This window comes from Bos taurus, chromosome 7 (assembly GCF_002263795.3).
Source record: "Bos taurus isolate L1 Dominette 01449 registration number 42190680 breed Hereford chromosome 7, ARS-UCD2.0, whole genome shotgun sequence".
Lineage (NCBI taxonomy): Eukaryota > Metazoa > Chordata > Mammalia > Artiodactyla > Bovidae > Bos > Bos taurus.
This window is the reverse complement of record NC_037334.1, coordinates 107429533-107449556: the sequence shown is the minus strand read 5'-3', so window position 1 is coordinate 107449556 and position 20024 is coordinate 107429533. Positions and strand designations below refer to the sequence as shown.

The window sequence follows — 20024 nt, the reverse complement described above, 5'->3', positions numbered from 1 at the left end:
GCCTGGAGAATCCCAGGGACGGGGAAGCCTGGTGGGCTGCCGTCTATGGGGTCCCACAGAGTCGGACACGACTGAAGCGACTTAGCAGCAGCAGCAGCATATTATGACTTTTTAATAACAACTTTTGGGGGAATAAAAACTCCGTTAAATATTTATATTGGTTTTAAGACTTTGATTTTGTGTTTAGTCGTGTCTAGACTCTTTGCGACCCTTTGGACTGTAGCCCAGCAGGTTCCTCTGTGCGTGGGATTTCCCAGGTAAGAATACTGAAATGGGTTGCCATTTCCTCCAAAGGATCTTCCTGACCCAGGAATCGAACCACATCCTGCATTGGCAGGTGGATTCTTTACCACTGTGCCATCAGGGAAGCCTTCTGTGATTTTAGAGCTACTTGATTGTAGAATGGCTTCCCTGGTGGTGAAGATATATGTGTGTGTGTGTGTGTGTGTATTCATATCTGTCTTTATATTTTTGCAAATATGGTTGATTATACCTAGGAATAGTTCATACTCAGTACATAGGTATTTTCTGTATTCCTAGGAATAGTCAGTTTAATGATATGTAAATATTGAGTGAGCTAACTAATAAAATGTTTTTGGAGATCACATTAGCACATTTCAACTTTGATTGCCACAGATTTTTTCCTTTGAAGAAGTTACAACCAATCATATCTGTAAGAATGTAGAATAGGGAATAAATTTATGTACCAGTTTCCACTTTTAGAGAGTTTCAGTCTAAATGGAGATCTCAAATGTGTGCATGTATGTGTGCTTATACATAAATACATATGTAATATATATTTGTGTCTATATATTCAAAATAATATAAGATAGTGAAGTAATTTCAAATTAATGTAATTTGAATTTAAAAGGGAGTTTTTTTGTTCCCTGGATTATGCTTTGCTTTATGAAGGAGTCTGAGGTGTCCACATTGAGTGTTGATTTGTCTTTCTTTGCTCTCTAAAGTATATCTTAGTGAGATTGCTTGAGTGATAAATACAGCTGGCATTAAGTATTTAGGGTTAGAGTTTGAAAAGCTGCATGCAGTTCATTCCATTGAAGTTTGTTCAATATTTTATATTGTGAGGCATACCTGAAGAAGTGGAGCAGTAAATCGCTTGCATGCTTCTTAGAAGTGTCAGACAGCTTCAGGAAGATTTGGTGGTTTAGTTTTGGTATAGTTCCTTTGGTTTTTCTCAGTGCAGACCAATCATTTAGGTAATTTGTTGGAAAAAAATTATTAAATACATTGATTTATAATATTTGGGAGAAGAGAAGCTAAAATTAGAGGGAAAGGTTAGAGGGTGGAATGACATTTTATACCCTAGAAAATGATATTGAAAGCCTGGAAGTTAATAGGTTAATAGCGCTAAAGTTACAAGTGGTGTAATTCTGGAAAATGTGTTTTCCTTAGCTCCTTCATGGTTATATACTACGCGGATCAATTATTTTCCATAAGTCCAATCTCTTCCCATCTACTTATTCATTCATTCATTGTTTATTGAGTAATAACCACATACATGGGCTTCCCTGGTGACTCAGTGGTAAAGAATCCACCTGCTGTTGCAGGAGATGTGGGTTCAATCCTTGGTTTGCAAAGATCCCCTGGAGAAATGGCAACCCACTCCAGTATTCTTGCTTGGAGAATCCCATGGACAGAGGAGCCTGGCGGGCTAAGGTCCATGGGGTCCCAAGGGTCAGACACAGCTTAACAACCAAGCAACAGCAACAGCAGAACCACACACACAGCACTGTGCTTCTAGACCCAGGTTTCCTTGGGCTGTGCCAGCCCGCTTACTATAAAGTAACTGAATTAACATGAGCAGTTTCTTTCCATCCTGTATATACCTGTGGATGAGTCCACTGGGGAGAACAGTAACATCGCCCTGGTAAGGCCATTGCGTTAGAGCTTGGACTCAGCCTTTCTTATATTGAAAACTACATTTTAAGAATATGAAAATAATGATGTCTAGATCTTTTATTTGCTAATGATGATAACCTCTAAGTTAGTTACCAAACTAAGGTGAAATATTTTGAAGATTAAAATTAAAAGGAGCTGATATATGGTATGGGGTTCCCTGGTGGCTCAGAGGTTAAAGCGTCTGCCTGGAATGCAGGAGACCCAGGTTCAATCTCTGGGTTGGGAAGATCCCCTGGAGAAGGAAATGGCACCCCATTCCAGTACTCTTGCCTGGAGAATCCCATGGAGGGAGGAGTCTGGTGGGCTACAGTCCACGGGGTCGGAAAGAAAACATGGTATATTCATTAAAATGACTTGCTAGCTTTTAAAGAAGACTTTGCTGTTAAAGGTAGATTTGTCCCATTGAGCTGTAACAGTATATGGGTAGCAGTACTTGAATTGAGTTTTTGGCATTATTCTGTTTAATTATTATTAGTATATTTGTAAGGACTTTGCCATCTCTGTCACAGAGTCTTCCCTCATAAGAACCCTCAGTTATATAGTCTCTCTGGGCTTGGTGCTGGGGAAAGCTAGATTTCTGAGCAATTGCTTTCCTTTATGACTTAATACTGTGAATTTTATAAACGATATTGTGGTCTCATTTACCTCGTTTCTTTGATATCTTAGAAATTAAGAAACATAGTAATTGATGTAAAAACACTCAGAATTTCTCTGTTTACTATAGAATAACTTTTTCATTTTAACCCTTATTTTCCAGTGCCTCAGTTCCTACTTGTTTTTCTCCTGTAGGGTGAATTTCCATGACCTGTCTCAATTCCTTTTTTGGAAAGAGGAGGGATATACCTAAATACAAACTGAAGTACTTATATAAGTTTATTTTAACTTTAAAACACCTTTGTCTTTGAATAGGCAGTGTGGTGTAATGGAAAGTCCTTTGAGGTTTGAATTAGGGAGCTATAGGTTTATATATATATATATATAATGGGGCTTCCCTGGTGGCTCAGAGGTTAAAGCGTCTGCCTGCAATGCAGGAGACCCGAGTTCAATCCCTCGGTGGGGAAGATCCCCTGGAGAAGGCAATGGCACCCCACTCCAGTATTCTTGCCTGGAGAATCCCATGGACCGAGGAGCCTGGTGGGCTACGGTCCATGGGTTGCAAAGAGTTGGACACGACTGAGCGACTTCACTTTCACTTTCAGGTTTATATAAGGTTTCTGTATCCTAGTTGAGCCACTTTGGGAAAGTCCCTGTGAGGTGTTTCCTCATTTGTACTAAGTACTCATGTGTACTGAGTTGCTTCAGTTGTGTCTGACTCTTTGCAGCCCTGTGGACCATAGCCTGCCAAGCCCCTATGGCCACGAGATTTCCCAGGCAAGAATACTGCATTGGGTTGCCATGCCCTCCTCCAGGGGATCTTCCCAACCCAGGGATTGAACCCGCGTCTCTTGTATCTCCTGTACTGGCAGATGGGTTCTTTACCGCTAGCCGCCACCTGGGAAGCCCATTATCTCAGGCAGTTTATGTAAAAGTGGTAGTCTTGTATTAAGTGAATAGTGAGACTTTTCCTGTAGTCATTTATCTATTACACTATTAATAATATTGAAAGTGAACCATAATTAAAAGAGTATTTGAGAGGATCTTACAAAATACTAAGAAATATAAGAGGCTTAAATAACCCTTGTCAGAAAAAATCTTCATGCATGTTTAAAAAATTCTAAAAGTACAGAAAAGTACAAAAGGAAAACTTCCTGCTAATCGATCTGATGATTGTTTTGGGAAAGCTTTTAATGCACATGCAAATATGTATACATATATTTTTATTTGTCTATCATTCCTTTAAAATTTTTAATTTAAAAAATTAAATTGAAGAATAGTTGATTTACAATACTATTTTAATTTCAGAAACATAGTGATTCAGTGTTTTTCTTGATACATGGCATTCAAAGTTATGACAAAACAGTGGCTGTATATCCCTGTGCTGCGCAGTGTATCCTTGTTACCCATTCATTCTATGCATGGTGGTTTGTATCTCATAAATCCCGTAGCCCTATCCCGTCCTTTCCCACACTGCCATCTTCACACTGCTAACAACTAGTTTCTTCTTTATATTTGTGAGTCTGCTTCTGTTTTGTTACAGGCATTTATTTATATTTTTAGATTACACATGTAAGTGATAACATAGAGTATTTGTCTTTCTCTGTCTTATTTTACCAAGCAAAATAGCCCTTCTGGGGCCATCCTCATTGTAGCAACTGGCAGAATTCTATTCCTTTTCATGGCTGAGTAATATCCTAGAGTGGGCCTTAGGAAGCATCACTACAAACAAAGCTAGTGGAGGTGACGGAATTCCAGTTGAGCTATTCCTAAAATATTCAACTATTCCAGTTGAGCTAAATCTACTAAAAGATGATTCTGTGAAAGTGTTGCACTCAATATGTCAGCAAATTTGGAAAACTCAGCAGTGGCCACAGGACTGGAAAAGGTCAGTTTTCATTCCAATCCCAAAGAAAGGCAATGTCAAAGAACACTCAAACTACCGCACAATTGCACTCATCTCACACGCAAGTAACGTAATGCTCAAAATTCTCCAAGCTGGGCTTCAGCAATACATGAACCGTGAACTTCCAGATGTTCGAGCTGGTTTTAGAAAAGCAGAGGAACCAGACATCAAATTGCCAACATCCGTTGGATCATTGAAAAAGCAACAGAGTTCCAGAAAAACATCTATTTCTGTTTTATTGACTATGCCAAAGCCTTTCACTGTGTGGATCATAATAAACTGTGGAAAATTCTGAAAGAGATGGGACTACCAGACCACCTGACCTACGTCTTGAGAAATTTGTATGCAGGTCAGGAAGCAGCAGTTAGAACTGGACATGGAACAACAGACTGGTTCCAAATAGGAAAAGGAGTATGTCAAGGCTGTATATTGTCACCCTGTTGATTTAACTTATATGCAGAGTACATCATGAGAAACGCTGGACTGGAAGAAACACAAGCTGGAATCAAGATTGCCGGGAGAAATATCAATAACTTCAGATATGCAGATGACACCACCCTTATGGCAGAAAGTGAAGAGGAACTAAAAAGCCTCTTGATGAAAGTGAGAGAGGAGAGTGAAAAAGTTGGCCTAAAGCTCAATTCAGAAAACGAAGATCATGGCATCCGGTCCCGTCACTTCATGGGAAATAGATGGGGTAAACAGTGGAAACAGTGTCAGACTTTATTTTTCTGGGCTCCAAAATCACTGCAGATGGTGATTTCAGCCATGAAATTAAAAGACACTTACTCCTTGGAAGGAAAGTTGTGACCAACATAGACAGCATATTCAAAAGCAGAGACATTACTTTGTCAACAAAGGTCTGTCTAGCCAAGGCTGTGGTTTTTCCAGTTGTCATATATGGATTTGAGAGTTGGACTATAAAGAAAGCTGAGCGCTGAAGAATTGATGCTTTTGAACTGTGGTGTTGGAGAAGACTCTTGAGAGCCCCTTGGACTGCAAGGAGATCCAACCAGTCCATCCTATACGAAATCAGTCCTGAATATTCATTGGAAGGACTGTTGCTGAAGCTGAAACTCCAATACTTTGGCTGCCTGATGCAAAGAACTGACTCACTAGAAAAGACCCTAATGCTGGGAAAGATTGAAGGCAGGAGGAAAAGGGGACAACAGAGGATGAGATGGTTGGATGGCATCACCGACTCCATGGACATGAGTTTGAGTAAACTCTGGGAGATGGTGATGGACAGGGAAGCCTGGCGTGCTGCCGTCCATCAGGTCGCAGAGAGTCGGACATGACTGATAGACCAAAGTGAACTGAATGCCTAGCAGTGGAATTGCTGGATCATATGATAGTTCTGTTTTAGTTTTCTGAAGACATACATTTTAATTGAAAAAGGAACACCACATATTCTGTTCTACAGACTTCAATATTGGTGAATACTTTGGCTTTTTCCTTTTGTTCCCCATTAGAAATGATAATGCCTATAAATTTCAGTGGTTTTCTAGCAGAATATATTTTCATATGTACCCTTTTTATGATATATTGTTGATAACTTTCTCAAAACTAATAAGCATATCTTCTCTACATACTGTCCTTCATTTGTCTGCCAAGTGTTTTTGTTTTTCTTTCAAATAGTGACCATGTCCGCTGCTGGAGTTTTCTGAGAACATCAGATAGTTTTACACTTAGAGGTGGGATAAGAATAAACAACGTACTTTAGGAACTCCTTGATACTCCTGTGTTCTGTTTTATCATTAAGGGACATGTTTTTCTAGTGAGAAGTGACTGATGCTTTCCCTTAGGACGACAGGTCAGACAAAGGAACCAGTGACACCTCTTTAGTGCTTATTCTTGTCAAAAGGTTGAGCAAGATAGCTTCTGTGTCAGACAGGTATTGATTCCAATCCCTGCACGACCAATCACCAGGTCACAAGTTCTGGATTTCTTAAGCACTTGGATTTAAATTTCTTGAAGATTTGATTTCCTTAGGTTAAATGGACAGGAGTTTGAAGAAACTCTGGGAGATAGTGAAGACCTGGAAGCCTGGCATGCTGCAGTCCATGGGGTTGCAAAGAGCCTGACAGTTTAGCAACTGAGCAACAACAGGTGTTTAAATTGGAGATGATACCATTTACTCTGCTTGACCTTTGATGAAGTTACATGGATTGAGATGGTGTATATGTATCATCCAACAAGGCATCTTGGCAAATAGCAGTTCGTAATTAAGTTAAACATTTTATGTAAAAGAGTTAAACGTTTCTGTCTTTTCTTGTTAACTTCCCAACTGCCATTTCACTTCTCTCTCTTTGTGACTAAAGAAAACCTGGAATGAAGTCACTGCCAGAAGTTTGCTGGTGGTGAACATTTTTGTTGTGAGCAGCTTGGCAGGTGGTAGAAGTACTGTTGGTTGTTTTACACATGTGATAGTGCCCAGTGAACCGTTCATCTTACGGGGAGTTTTTGGAAGCGTTATTTTAACCCCTAGTATTTGTGGTTTTCTCAAAACACTATGTATGTTTCTTTTTTTTTTCAATTTATTTTAATTGAAGGCTATTTACTTTACAATATTGTGGTGGTTTTTGCCATACATTCTATCTATGTTTCTTACTGCTTTTATGTTTTTTACTCCTAGTAACTTATCCACAGTGGTTATTCCAGTCTGTTACTTTTTTTCAGGAATTCCTATCTTTTTCTTTGCCATAAGCTCCCATCATTAGCAGTTAAATCCTCCTACTGTTTAATGGGGAATATGGAAATCGATCTCACGATGGTGTGATCACTCACCTAGAGCCAGACATTCTGGAATGTGAGGTCAAGTGGGCCTTAGAAAGCATCACTACAAACAAAGCTAGTGGAGGTGATGGAGTTCCAGTTGAGCTCTTTCAAATCCTAAAAAGCTGATGCTGTGAAAGTGCTGCACTCAATATGCCAGTACATTTTGATAACTCAGCAGTGGCCACAGGACTGGAAAAGGTCAGTTTTCATTCCAATCCCAAAGAAAGGCAATGCCAAAGAATGCTCAAACTACCGCACAATTGCACTCATCTCACATGCTAGTAAAGTAATGCTCAAAATTCTCCAAGCCAGGCTTCAGCAATACGTGAACCGTGAACTTCCTGATGTTCAAGCTGGTTTTAGAAAAGGCAGAGGAACCAGAGATCAAATTGCCAACATCTGCTGGATCATGGAAAAAGCAAGAGAGTTCCAGAAAAACATCTATTTCTGCTTTATTGACTATGCCAAAGCCTTTGACTGTGTGGATCACAAGAAACTGGAAAATTCTTCAAGAGATGGGAATACCAGACCACCTGACCTGCCTCTTGAGAAACCTATATGCGGGTCAGGAAGCAACAGTTAGGACTGGACATGGAACAACAGACTGGTTCCAAATAGGAAAAGGAGTATGTCAAGGCTGTATATTGTCACCCTGTTTATTTAACTTACATGCAGAGTACATCATGAGAAATGCTGGGCTGGAAGAAGCACAAGCTGGGCTCAAGATTGCCTGGAGAAATATCAATAACCTCAGATATGTAGATGACACCACCCTTATGGCAGAAAGTGAAGAGGAACTAAAGAGCCTCTTGATGAAAGTGAGAGAGGAGAGTGAAAAAGTTGGCTTAAAGCTCAACATTCAGAAAACGAAGATCATGGCATCTGGTCCCATCTCTTCATGGGAAATAGATGGGGAAACAGTGGAAACAGTGTCAGACTTTATTTTTCTGGGCTCCAGAATCACTGCAGATGGTGATTTCAGCCATGAAATTAAAAGACACTTACTCCTTGGAAGGAAAGTTATGATCAACCTAGTTAGCATATTAAAAAGCAGAGACATTACTTTGCCAACAAAGGTCCATCTAGTCAAGGCTGTGGTTTTTCCAGTGGTCATGAATGGGTGTGAGAGTTGGACTGTGAAGAAAGCTGAGTGCCAAAGAATTGATGTTTTTGAACTGTGGTGTTGGAGAAGACTCTTGAGAGTGTCTTGAACTGCAAGGAGATCCAACCAGTCCATCCTAGAGGAAATCAATTCTGAATGTTCATTGGAAGGACTGATGCTAAAGCTGAAACTCCAATACTTTGGCCACCTCATGTGAAGAGTTGACTCATTGGAAAAGACTCTCATGCTGGGAGGGATTGGGGGCAGGAGGAGAAGGGGACGACAGAGGATGAGGTGGCTGGATGGCATCACCGACTCAATGGACATGAGTTTGAGTGAACTCTGGGAGTTGGTGATGGACAGGGAGGCCTGGCGTGCTGTGATTCATGGGGTCGCAAAGAGTCGGACACGACTGAGTGACTGAACTGAACTGAAATGAAGTATGAGCTACATCGTATCATCTATGATTCACCTTATTCCAAGTAACAGACAACCTGACTCAACCCGGTTAAACAGTAAGAAGTTTATTGGCTCATAACTGCTGTGTTATGGAGGTCAGTCAGGCTTTCGGATTGATCTGATTCAGTATCTTTTACTGTGTATATATGGAGCCTGTTCTTTCTGACTCTGCTTAGCTCTTTTCTAACTCATCTTCAGTCTAAGTCTGGACCGTTTATAGTTCAGAGATTGCTGACAGTAGTTCCTAAGTACATGTTGTGCATTTCTGTAGTTAATTACTGTTTACTAGTACCGTTTACAATGTACCTAGTATGTTGTACTTAATTTGATATTTGGGTGCAAAGTATAAACACACAATAATTTTTTATCCATTTACCTGTTAATGGACATTTGGGTTGTTTCCAGTTTTTCAACTATTAAATATAAACCTTCCATAAATGTTCATGAACACATCTTTAATGGACAGAGGTTTTCATTTCTCTCGAGTGAATACCTAGGTTTGATATGGCTGGGTCATGTAGTTTGTATCACTTAAATGTCACTCTATTAATAACTGCCAAAGGATTTTACAGAATACTTGTAAAATACTTGTTTGTTTTATGCTCCTTCCAGTGGTGTCTCATAGCTCCATTTGTGCTCCATCTTCACTAGCAGTGGCAATGTCTGATTTTTAAATTTTAGCCCGTCTGAGTGGACGTGTGGTTGTATCTTACTGTGGTTTTCATTTGCTTTTCCCTGATGTCTAATGATGTTGAGCACCTTTTAATTGTGCACATTAGCCATTACTCACTTCTTTAGTGAAGTGTCTGTACAAATATTTTTAAAAATTTTGGATTTCAAAAAAAAAAAATTTTGGATTTCTTCTTATCACTTTGTAAGTTCTTTATATATTTTAGGTGCAAGTTCTTGTACCAGATCTGTGCATTGTGGTTACTTGCTTGTCTGTGTCTTTCCTTTTCCTTTTATTTTCCCTTGAAGAACAGGTTTTAGTTTTGAGGACGTCAGATTTATCATTTCTCCTTAATGATGATTGCTTTTGTGTCTTGTGTAAAACTTTTGGCTAGTATCAGCTGTCTTTTCTTCATTACTGTTTGTGTATCATCTTCCTCTCCTAGAGTGTAAACTCCAGAGTAGGTAGCTCATAGATGTATCTTCTGTCTAGAAAATGTCAGGCACATAGAAGTTGTTCAAAAGCAATTTTTGAGTGAATGGATTTGTTTGTCTTATAGCCTTGAAAATTGTATACCAGTTAAGCAACAGAGCAGCCCCCATCCCCTGGGAGCCCCCGTTATCCATTGCTTGTCCTGCTCTCTCCCATGCCCTGTGCTTCACTTCCCCTTACCCTGTCTTGACTGGGCCTTGCTTCCCCAGTCCTGCTGCTCAGTCTTTGTTCGAGGCCCTTTAGTTTTGTGCCCATAGTGCAGTTATTTTCTTAAGCTTGTCAGATACCACCCTCTTCCCTTTAGGGTTTGCCTATAAACCAATGTCAAACAAATCAGTAAGATATTTACTCTGTGTCTCAAAAATGCTACTTTTTTTTTTTTGTTTGTTTTTTGCAAACTGACTAAAGTTTTATTGTGGATGATGAGGTAGAACCTGCCATCTTAATATTCGTCTTCCCCTTTGTTCTTACTTTTCATAGTGGTCACCTTTGTTTATTCTTCTCATCTCTGGAATACTGTTTCTTTCCCTCTTTCCAAAATAAATTCTACTTACTCTTTAGGACTTTTACTTATTCTTAAGATCACATTTTTGCCTAAATCCTCTTGCTGAGTGTTTCATGCTATCATGTTTTACCCTTCTGGGTTGTTTTACTTTGTTAAGAATTCTTATATTCTTTGGTAAGGCTTTGGTCATAGAGGTGATGTATCTTGGTTGATCACTTTTTTTTTTCTTGAGTGAATTTGATGGTGACACTGCATGAGAAAGCATGCCTTCTATTAGCTTTTACCTCTTTTAAAAGTCATTTTATTTTTAATTTTAAAACATATGTAACATAGCATTTGCCATTTTAACCATTTTAACCATACAGATCAGTAGTGTTAAATACATTCAGATTGTTGTGTAACCATTCTCTAGAACTACTCATCTTGTAAAACTGAAATTTTATACCAGTTTAGCAACAAAGCAACCCCACGTTCCTGGGAGCCCCCATTATACTTTCTATCCCTATGAATTTGATTCCTTTATCTCATATAAGTGGAATCTGAAGGAATCCGTGTTTGTTTTTTGGTGTTAGCCATCTTAATGGATGTGATTTATTATCTCATTGTGCTTTTGATTTGTATGTCCATAATGAGCATCTTTTCATATGCTTATTGGCCATTTGTATATCTTTGGAGAAATGTCTGTTGAAGTCCTTTGCTCATTTTAAAATCGGGTTATTTTCTTGCTGTTGTTGAGCTATAGGAGTTCTTTATATGTTCTTTGATTATTAACATGTTATCAGATATATAATTCAAAAATATTTTCTCCCAACAAATAGGTTACTTTTTCACTCTGTTGATTGTTTCCTTTGATGCACAGCCTTTTAAATTTTTATGTAGCCCAGCTTAGGTATTTTTACTTTTATTGTCTGTGCTTTTGGTGTCATATTCAAGAAATCATAGCCAAATCCAGTTTCATGAAAGTTTCCCACTATGGTTTTTCCTGAGAGTTTTATAGTTTTAATTTTATGTTTAGGTCTTTGATCTATTTTGAGTTAACTTTTGGATATGATGTAAAGGAAGGGTCCAACTTAATTTTTTTTTGCATGTAGGTATCCAGTTTTCTCAGCACTGTTTGTTGAAATGACTGTCCTTCCCCCATTGAATGGTCTTGCCACATTGTTGAAAATCATTTGACTGTGTAAGTGAGGACTTATTTCTGGGTTTTCTGTTCTTTCCATTGATCTATATGTCTGTCTTCATGATGGTACTGTCTATACTTTTGTTTACTGTAGCTTTATAATAATTTTTTTGAATCAGGGTGTGTGAGAGCTCCAACTTTGTTCTTTTTGAAAATTGCTTTGGCTGTTAGGGGTCCCTTGAAATTTCATGTGCATTTTAGGATAGATTTTTCTGTTTCTGCAAAAAGTGATGTAGGGATTTTGATTAAACCTGTATATATCCGTTTGAGTAGTATTGACATTTTAAATATTCCAGTCTGTGGACACAGGGTGTCTATTCATTTATTTGTGTCAACTTTAATTCTTTAAGCAATGTTTTGTAGTTTTCAGTATACAATTGTTAAAACCCCTTGGTTAACTTTATTTCTAAATATTTTCCATTTGTTGCTATTATAAATAGAGTTATTTTCTTAATTTCCTTCTCATATTTTTCATTATTAGCCTAGAGAAATAAAACTAATTTTTTTTTGGTTTTAATTTTGAGCATCTCTGCTATACTGAATTAATGTATTCTAATAGATTATTTTTTTGTTTAATATTGGGGTACTCTATGTATAAGATCTTATACTCTACAGTTAATTTTGTTTCTTTCTAATTTGGATACTTTTAATTTCTTTTTCTTGCTAAATTGCTCTGACTTTGACTTCCAGTACTATATTAAATAGAAGTGGAAAAAAATGGACATCTTTGCCTGGTTCCTGATCTTCATAGAAAGGCTTTCTGTATATTCATTGCACTCTTGAATGGGATGCTATCTGTGGTGTGCCCAGTTTTATTGGACAGTATTGGTTACAACCAGTGTTCACTGCCTCTAGATGTAAACTCACCAAGCTTATTGGCATTAACATTTTAAACTTGGTCTTCTATTCCAGTAAGCACCTCAGTAATATATTTAATGACTTTACAGGTGTTTACATGGCTCTTGTGATCTTATCATTCTGTTTGGGAACATCTATTAAATAATTGATGGCAATTTTACAAGTGATTTAAGAGAGCTAACGTAGTACTTTTTGCCACTAATATTTGGCAGGTCAGCCATTTTGATTTTAATTTTTGGAGAAGTTACTGGATCATAAATAACATACCAAGAAATCTTGCTTCTGGTCATTTCCATCTTCTCCCTTGCTCCCTATATGTAACCTGTGTTTTTAATGAAAATATAAGAAAATAGAATACTATATTTTTCTTAAATAAAAAATAGATAGTACTTACATAAAGAATGGCATGCTATTTACATAAAAGTTAAATTAGTATATATACTGCACTTTCATTTTTTTCATTTCTTAGATCTCATAATAAAATAATCTCTTCCATAAGGTTGCTTTCATTGTTTTTTTCTCTCTTCTGTAACTGTGATATACCAGTTAATTTTTTTGGAAGTAGCATAATACATTCATTCATGTATGCACCTAATTTGTGCCAACTCTCTTGCTATTACAAGAATTATTAGGTCAGTTATGTATTTATAATTTTGTACAAGTTTAATTATATTTGTAGGAGAGATTATCAGAGTAAGATTGCTAGTTCAGTGGGCACAAGACCTATGGTATTGGTAGATATTCTCGGATCCCGCTCCTCAAGGGCTGAACCATTTTGCGTTTATGTAAGCAGTGGGTTTGCATTGAGAGTGATCATTTCCCACAGCCTTGCTAGTGGTGTGTTGTCAATCCGCTGGATTTTTGCTGTTTTGATAGGCAAGAAGTGGTATCTGAGTTAGTTTTAATTTGTATCTATCCCTTTATGAGTCTGATTGGGCAGCTTTTCATATGTTTAAAAAGCCATTTGGATTTCTTTGTGATTATTCATCATTGGGGTATTTTGCCACCAAGTTGATAATCTTCCTCTCTTGTGTTCCTGGAGCACTTGTAATATATGTTATTAATTCCTTGTAGGAGTTGTAAATGTTTTTTTTTTTTTTTTCCATTCTGTTGTTTTGCTTTAGCCTTTGCCTGTAGCACTTGTGCCATGCAGAAGTTTTATTTTTTAATGACTTTTAAAATCTGCATTAGTCTTCCACCTACCCCTTTTGGCCTCTGAATCTTGGGTTTCAGTTAAAAAGGCAGAAGCAGTACTTTGTGCATGGCCTGGGCTATGATCAGCCACTTACATTGTACACGCTAGTGGGTGGGAGGCACTGAGAGGCTTCCCGGACGCTGGGATGCAGATGCAGTCTTGCATGGTAGCGTCCAGCACCAGCTTGCACTTGTGCAAGGCAGAGCCCGCTGCACATGCGGACACAGTGTGGGAAGAGTGCGGCCATTCTTTCCAATCTGCATTAATACAAGACCTGCACTTAAATTGGAGAAGGCAGTGGCACCCCACTGCAGTACTCTTGCCTGGAAAATCCCATGGACGGAGGAGCCTGGTAGGCTGCAGTCCATGGGGTGGCTACAAGTCGGACACGACTGAGCAACTTCACTTTCACTTTTTAGTTTCATGCATTGGAGGAGGAAATGGCAACCCACTCTAGTATTCTTGCCTGGAGAATCCCAGGGACAGGGAAGCCTGATGGGCTGCCGTCTATGGGGTCGCACAGAGTTGGACACGATTGAAGCGACTTAGCAGCAGCAGCAGCACTTAAATTTGGCCAGCATTTGGGAACAAGCATCCTTCTTAACTCTTGTATCCCCAAAGGAGAAGCAGAATAAATATTATAAAGTCCTGAATATATCTCTAGACATAGTCATTTCAGTATCCATTTCTTTCAATTTAGCCCCTTATTGGTAATATATTCAGTAATTAGAGATTTTAAATGTGAGTATTGCTATAGATTTGAACATATTACAATAAGTGCATACATGCCACATAAGTGTAGTAATATTATATTTATTAGCAACAGCTGTTAGGCAACATGAAAATTACGCTCATTAAATATATCACTGAATGCATACTATTAGGACATCCTTGCTAAGTGAACCAATTGGTGATAATTTGTTTAACTTTAGATTTTTGTCATAAAGGTTTGTTTGCATAAATAGGGGTTAAACTTGTGCTTTTTCTTTAAATGAATTTGTATGATTGTTCTGAAATTAAAATCAGCATTATCTGTTGTTGCAAAGCTAATCTTTTTTTAAAAAAATTTTGAAAATAACCTAATTAAATATAATGATATGCTGAAAGTCAAAGTTTCAAAGGATTATGGAATTGATTTAGCTATTTATTTTTAATGCAAAATGTTGGATTTTCATTCTAGAATAAGCTAGAAATTACATATTTAGTAATTGACCCTCCATTAGTTCAAGCAGAAATTGTGAGAAGCAGAAAACAGTTTTGGCTTCTCTCAGATGTCAGTGTTTAATAAAAAATTGTCAAAACGTTTCAAGTCCTAGCTTATAAAGGTTTTGTTTAAAGGATTTTTGTGTTCAATAGACTTGTAAAAGTGATTGAATTATTATAGTCCAATTATTTTTTTTAGTCCTTTTTTTCTCGACAAGGGAGAAGAAATGAAAAAAAAAATTTGGATGCTTTCCAAGAACTCTATGTGTGTGCATGAGAAGTTCTAATCACTTGCTTCAGGTCTGAGTGTTATTGGACAGGCTTGTCTGGTGGGTTAAAATCCCCTCATGCTGTCGCAGATGATAACTAGCTTATTTTCCTCCCCTTAAAAATAGTAAGAGTTTATTTTTTATAGCTGTCTCCAACCTGGGGACATAAGCCACTTTGGCTTCAGATGATGCTGGCTTAAAGAAAAGAATGAAATATGAAAAGACAAAAACAAAGAAGGGCGTAAAAGACAAGGTAAGGAAAGGGACAAAGCTCAAGGTAAAAGAACAGGAAAATTGTGGAGATTAAAAAAGACGAAATAAGTTCAAAGTTAGTGGGGAGAGATAGGTATGCAATGCAAATGTTCTGAAGGAGGATCTCATTGTCATCTTAGAAAATGTTTTTTGAGGTGACGGAATGAAATTTTTTTAAAGAAAGTAATTTTTTTTAAAAAATTAGGGATATCAAAATTAAGTAATTTTTCATGGTGGATAAATAATACTCAAGGCCAACAGATCACTTTTGGACCTTAGGACACAATTTTAGATTATACTTGATAGACTTATTTTTCATTGCACACATTTCAGATACACATATTTGAGAAAAAATATTGCTGCTCACTTTTTGGTAGTGTCTAGCCTAGGTTTTAGAGGTAATTATTCTAGTTTTTATAATAATAATAGAAGTGACACATTTAGAAATAAATTGTTAAATTTAAAATGAAAATTGTCAAAAAATTAAATTACATTGTTTCTCTGAGATAATTTTATCTAATTAAAATAATTACTTTCAGAGTATTGATTTTTATTTAAAATATATAATTTTTAGGGGTGGTAATAATAATTATTTTCGGTATTAGTTTGCATTTATTTAAAAATGTTTAGGAAATAATTTAATGCTGATAAGAAAACGTCAAAATCTTCACATTATTTCAGATGTCTTATGAAGTAAATTCTGTTGAAAAATATTAGTAATTCAGATTTTTTCATTTGTTAATACTTTCTGTATGGCAGTGCACAGCTAACATTCATTAAATATAACTTCCCCCTAATGGTAGTTGCTTGTCCTGACAAAAATAGGAATGCTTTAATCCAGGAAATATGATACTTAGTTTTTGTTCCACTGTAGGTTTAATGCCACACTGATAATTTAAATATCCAGTACATCTTCTGTTTTAAAAAAATGTCTTTACAGGAATTTTTCTTCTTTTTTTATGTTGATAATTCTGCTTGTTCTGCACTTAGATTGGTCCTTTTCAAGAATTAGATTGGTTATATAAATTTAACACTGTTACATGGAAGAAAACTAAGTGAATGCCTTGTAAAAAATCTCTTTTTTGTTATCTGTATGTATAGAAGGAACCTGCTGGAAGGCGGCTCCGTTTGTCCCCACGTTGTGTCTTTCGGGAGCAGACGGAGCAGAATGTTCCAGCTGTGTCAAATCAGGCATGGTGTGTGTTGGCCTTGATTTTGGGATTTGCTGTAATTTGGTTTTTAAATGAATATATAATTTCCACTGTTGATTTTTATAGCTGTAAAGTTAAAAGAATTTTTAAATTATTAATTAGTTGTCTTATCATAAATGTAATGGATGTTAGACAGTTGTTTTTGTAGCCATCACTTGTTTGGCTTATGATTTTAAATGCCATAGATGGGAATGCTGAATGTTTCACTATTTGAGAGCAGTCACATTGTATCTTTATCTTGTTGCTAGTGATTCTTTGTACTGGAAGTCTCTCAAGCCTGTGAAATTAGACTGCTGTTTTCTCTTTTCTATATCTGTTTGCATCCAGTGCCAGAAAAGCTTAATTAAGCAGTTTTGGTGAAGAAGAATGAAAATAATATTTTAAGAATTATATACAAATGGTAAAAGACATCAAATGCTATCCATCTTTAAAACTAGTTACCAGTTCTTGCATAAAATTTCATGTTCTTTTTGCATGTTGGTTATTGAAGAACATTTTTTTCGATATGCGTTTATTCTTTTAGCAATATTGGATTATTTGGGACCTATTTAAAAATTGAAATAGAAATAACTCCAAATATATTAACATATAGCACATACCACAAATATATTAATACATAATTGCAAATATATTAAGATAGTAATAGGAGGTCGGTAAATATTTTTGCTTGATGTCTGTACGTCCTACCTGCTGTTTAGCAAAGCCATAGGAAGGGTATAAACCTGCTCATAATGCATTAAGTTACTGGATGTTGTATTCTATTTTTGAGTATGATATAGTCGGACACGACTGAAGTGACTTAGCATGCATGCGTGCATTGGAGAAGGAAATGGCAACCCACTCCAGTGTTCTTGCCTGGAGAATCCCAGGGACAGAGAAGCCTGGTGGGCTGCCGTCTATGGGGTCGCAAAGAGTCGGACACCACTGACGCGACTTAGCAGCAGCAACATACTGGATATAGCTCTAAAATAATTAAGAATACTGGATATCTTTTTGTTTTGTGCATGGGTTTTTTATCTCTGTATTAGGGAATCTAACATTCGTTTGTTAGAAAGGAAAAATGTTTACAGTCTTTATATCTATCTCTTAGTCTGTTATTTTATTGTATGTACAGACATTGAATTGTTTTATGAACTGTTTCATAGAAGTCATTTTGGGCAAGAAGCATGTATTGAATTGTATAGTTACTTAGTGATCTTATTTTATTTGCTTTCATTTGGCAAATACAGTATCAATAAAAACAAGGCTTATGTGATTATATGCAGATAAAGGTACATACATTAAAAGCCTTTGCATTTAAATATCCATATTTGTTTATGGATATACAAATATCCATATTTGTTTATGTATATTTGTAAGATTCTTATTACTTTTACAGTGAACAGTACTCTCACTTGATTGACAACTGACACTTTGAGTAGATCTTGGAATACATGTTTAATCATTTTGTTTTGGAATAATATTTTTAATGTGACTGTAAGTAGTATGTACCTACTTGTATAATTTTTTTCATGAATCTGTCATGTTAAGATGTGTGGAAATGTTTTCTTACTGTACTTGAGGTAGTTAACCTTCAGCATAACATTTTAATTTTTATACCAAAATAGTTATGGCATGTTCTTTAGCAGGTTGCAGAAAAATTAATGTCATTATTAAAGGTGCTCTTTGTATCAGATTTTTTAAAAAGTTATGTCCATGGTTTTGGGAATATGATTTTTAACAAATAAATGAATATACATAGGTTTAATTGTTGGAGAACTAATGTGTCAGATTTACATATATTGAAAAAGACTTTACAATGGAAAATTTAATGAGAAGAAAGTTAACATTTACCAGCCCAACCATTCCACTTGAAACTTGATGGGATTTGACAGAAACATAGTATAGAACTAGATATTGAGACCATTATATATAATTTGAAATTATTATTATAAAGATTTTAAAATATGATGGATATATACACTAACAAATAGCTTTTAAAGAAGCTAATGAGGAAATTATATTGGCTTGACATTAAAACTGATACTTTATATAATTAGCTGGGTTTATAACTTACAAGGTCTCTAATAGTTTAATAATTTGCTATGAATTAATCACTACTGATCTCTAAAATATCAACAACATGATTTCCAATATGTATAATTTTTTGGTCTCTTCTGCTGTGCTTTTACCTAGTTCATTATTTGTTTATTGTATTAGGCTATTATTGTACTATTTAAAAATGACTACTTGATTGTCTAAGAATGAATAGATTACATTGAACACAGGCAATCAGTGTTGTCTTCTGAATTTGAAGATGTTACTTTTTGTTTTGACATTTTCATATTAAAAATTTTACAATTCTTTTTCAAAGGCAGTCATTTATAAAACTTTTGAATGTCTGCTAGCAGAATGATGACTAGTGCTTGCATTTTGAATGATAGGATTTTATTAATCATCTATTAAGTGTCTTTTTTAGATCTAATTTGTAATCTATGACAAATAATTTATTGTTATAGAGAATTATTTAATGAGAAATTAGAACTTAAATTTCATATTGCTGTATAAAAATGTTTTACATTTCAACTATAGTTCTTTTCTTGTTGTTTACCTTTTAAAAAATGTATTTGTCTAGCAGGTATTCACTAGTACATCACCAGACTTTTTCTCCTGTTAAGTTTTTAGAGGGTCAGGTAAGCAGGATGGACTTTACCGAGTCTTACTCTTTCTTAAGGATAGAATTTCATTGGATACATAATATAACATTTTTCATGGATCATAATACCTCATGTTTGAGATAATCTGTGTGGACCTCTTTCAAAGAGGTTACATTGCTGAAGACCCTTGTTAAATAGATATCCTGAGATGGCCTCATCAGCAAGGTGTGTGTGTTTGCAGGGCAACATTGCGATTAGACTCTAGTTATGTTTTGTACCCATTTTAGGATGTTTAAAAAATGATTACCTATTAGATGTACTCTATGTATCAAAGATGACTTTCCTAACATTATAAATCTAAAGTATTATATAGATTTAGAGCATGTTAGTTTGTATTTTAAAATATTTGAAAGATACTAGATTTAATCCTAATTGCATTACCAATGATATATATTAGAAAGCATAATTTCAAGTTGTGTTTGAGGATTCTTTGAGTCTTTATGAGACTATGTTACTGAATTAAATAAGCATATGTTGATACTTAGTTACTTAAAGGTTCATATTTTGCGAAGAATATGAAAGGTCTCTTAGTTGTATTATAATTGGAAGAAAAATAGTGAAAGAGAACTGTTACCAGATTTAGCTAAAATTATGCACATTTGGGGTAACTTATAGTGTTTTTTCAGTTCATTGACATAAGAAAAATGTTTTGAAATTTAATGTGTTTAACATAATTAATTTATAGCAGTGCTACTAAAATTATAAATTACATAATTACATATTTTCTCATTATT

General features: G+C 35.9%; 1 protein-coding gene and 1 non-coding gene across 2 annotated transcripts in view; both read left to right on the top strand.

The window, feature by feature from the left end:
• Positions 1 to 20024, top strand: part of FBXL17 (F-box and leucine rich repeat protein 17) — a 522649-nt gene that overhangs the window by 59766 nt on the left and 442859 nt on the right. The gene's annotated exons all lie outside the window — the stretch shown is intronic.
• Positions 2075 to 2146, top strand: TRNAS-GGA (transfer RNA serine (anticodon GGA)). Its single transcript has one exon. It is a non-coding gene; the product is annotated as a tRNA-Ser (tRNA).